This window comes from Varanus komodoensis, unplaced genomic scaffold, assembly GCF_004798865.1.
Source record: "Varanus komodoensis strain SLA01 unplaced genomic scaffold, ASM479886v1 scaffold5, whole genome shotgun sequence".
Lineage (NCBI taxonomy): Eukaryota > Metazoa > Chordata > Lepidosauria > Squamata > Varanidae > Varanus > Varanus komodoensis.
The window spans coordinates 54457744-54460578 of record NW_025336087.1 but is presented as its reverse complement, the minus strand read 5'-3'; the positions used below and the strand labels follow the sequence as shown (position 1 = coordinate 54460578).

The 2835-nt window shown below is 35.9% G+C and overlaps 1 long non-coding RNA gene across 1 annotated transcript in view; it reads left to right on the top strand.

The window, feature by feature from the left end:
• Positions 1 to 749: 749 nt before the first annotated feature.
• The window catches only part of LOC123031210, a 17985-nt gene continuing 15899 nt past the window's right edge, over positions 750 to 2835 (top strand). Inside the window, exons 1-2 of the long non-coding RNA XR_006416241.1 lie at positions 750 to 759; positions 1591 to 1592. This is a non-coding gene — a long non-coding RNA (uncharacterized LOC123031210). The remainder of the gene's footprint in view (positions 760 to 1590; positions 1593 to 2835) is intronic.

Genomic DNA, 2835 nt, shown 5'->3' with positions numbered 1-2835 from the left:
TCTTTTCTCAGATTGCAGAATGCTGACATGAGGAAGGAGAAATATTTGATTCCAGTCAAGACTCCAGTTTAGGGAAATGCATACACATCCCAGCAATGTATTATGTTAAAAAATCAACTATGCAAAGCTAATCTAAAGTACAAATGTCAGATCTAGTTTGGGCCTGGGTCTCCACTTTAAGTCAATTACTACTTTCCTCAAGTATGGTTTATTGAAGCTAAAATTCTGTCATTTAGTTAGACCTTGTGCTTTTAGTTGGATTTCTATTTGTATGCTTGATTAATTCCCTTTAGCTTTCCCGAAGAAAACATGTGCAATACAATGCCATGCATATTTACTCAATAGTAAGCAAGACAGAGTTAATGGCGATTCTCTCAAGCAAATGCGAATAAGAATGTAATCCCAGTAGAGAAGGCTGCACATTACCTGTTTTAGCTATATGCAGAATCAGCTTGTTAGGTTCTCGACTAGCAACTCAATGAAGATTTTTACCTGTGGGAAAATATGTCAAGTCCCAGTGCAACTTCACCTACCTGTTTTTTGAACTGAAAATCAACAAATCATTCTGCTAATGTCCAACTGAATGCAAAATGTAGATTGTTTAAGTGCTTTCTCACCAAGAAGAGAATGCCAAAGATAACCTCCTAATGTGGGAATAACATTTTTAACATTATTGTGTGTTCCAAAACAAAACCTAAACAGACCAGTGGAAAAACAAAAGAAAAAAGTAATATAAAACATTACAGGTTTTTAACATAAGTTTCAGTGAAATCCATAATATAAAATATGTGCATTTTATATATCTCTATATTTGCATGTAGCAAGACACACTACTATTTTTAAAAATGTCTAAAATTCTCCAAAGACAGCTGAAATATCCACATATTTAACCATTCTTAAATGATATATTAAGACCACCCATTCAGAAAATCAAGAGTTTCATTAAATATTTAATCTATTGTGTTGGTTGATAATCATTCTAGTGATATACTATTAGTTTTTTATCTGTGAAAAAGGCATGGGAAGCCTATTTGCATTGACCTTACATTAAATTCCACAAAAAGGGTAAGTAATAAGGGAGGACATGCTGAATGTTAAAGAACTTTTCCTCACACAATTTATCTGATTTTTAATGCCTTCCAAAAGGAAGCTGCCACTGGGCATTGCCAAACACACAAATAAGAGAAGCATTAGCTCCAACAATAGGCCAACTTAAATAAGCCCATATTAAAAAGATGCTGTGGTGTTTAGCATATTCAGAACATCTGCTTTTGCTGAATGAAACGTAATCTAAAATCTGTTACCTCATTATAAATGAATGATAATGAAGGGCACCACTGGGTTGCAAGTGGGTTGCTCCAATTCTTTTTTTTTTTTTTTTCGGGGGGGGGGGGGGATACCACCCTGTGTATCATATTCTTTCACTGAAAATAGTTATTCATGAACATAAGTTGCAAGCTAATGTAGCTATTCAGCTTCAGTCTTAACGGTTTAGGTCCTGGGTATCTGAAGGAGCACCTCCTTCCTTATACACCTGCCCGAGTCTTAAGACCTTCCTCCAAGGTACTTTTTCAGGAGTCCTCTTTGAAGAAGTCAAAAGAGTGGTTACCTGGAGAAGGGCCTTTTCTGGAACATGCTCCAGAGCTGCTTTATTTATTATGGCATCATGCCAAAACTTTTTTATTCGCCCAGTATTTTAAGGTTTAATTGGTATTTTAATGGTTGGATTTTATTATATGTTTCATATTGTATTTTAACTGTGATGCTACGTTGTATGCTCTCTTGAGACTTGCTAGTATAGATGGTTATAAATGTTTTAAATAAATATCTGATAACTCAAGAAGCTCTGAAATTCTAAATAAGGGTTGCTAACCTAGATTCTAACAAATGTTTCAATTCTTGTATTGCCATGCAGTTATAGCTGGCAATTTATAATTATCATGCAAAGAGTAAAATGGCCGAAAGGTATAAGTACCATCATGCTGATTCAAGGTGAAAATCAACTTGTTTGTCCTGGACAAGTCCAGCAAACAAATGTAAGAACAACTTACAGTTTTGGTGCAACTAAAACTTCTAATACAGCTGAAGTAAAACCCTTGGCTTCCCAGCCTCATGCAGCATCTTACTCTTTAACTTACATTTTTACAAGATATCAAGTATTTTTAATTTTCCCTTCCTTAAAAAAGAATCCAAACCGTTTCTTCAGGCAATAGCTTGGTATATAGCTAAGCAAATTAGGACCATGCTGCGTGGACAATCTGTGATGTGGTCATATCACATGGTTACTGAGGGACATTCTGGTCTGTCTTGAATAGGAATAACAGCACAACTGTTAAACTCCACTCCAAAATGACACTTGTTGGGACTTAGGCTTTGCTTGTATGCAAAGAAGAAAATACGAACATTCATCACCTCTAAAACTGCAAGTTAAAAATCTGAAAACTTAAAGACTTTCAGCCACCATCTTTGAGATTCACCACCACCAACACCACTGCCATCAACCACCAGTATTCCGTACGAAACATTTTTGTCTGCACTTCCATAGGAGAAAGTTCTGTTGAACATATAAAATTTGTCTACATAATAAACATTGAAAATGAGCTCAGCCTCAGTCCAGCTTTAGTTCTCACCAATCATTCTGGACCTGTGGTCACCTTTGGGGATTTGAAAAGATGTTTTAAGTATCACCACAGAGAACCTAAGCATTGGATCCCCATGGTATCGACCTGTTGCATCTGTGAGTCTCAGGCTCCATCTTATTTGGCAAAAATGTTAGTTTCATGTTTACTGGTCACCACAACCTTAGTACCTTGATTATTGGAGAGTCTCATTGTG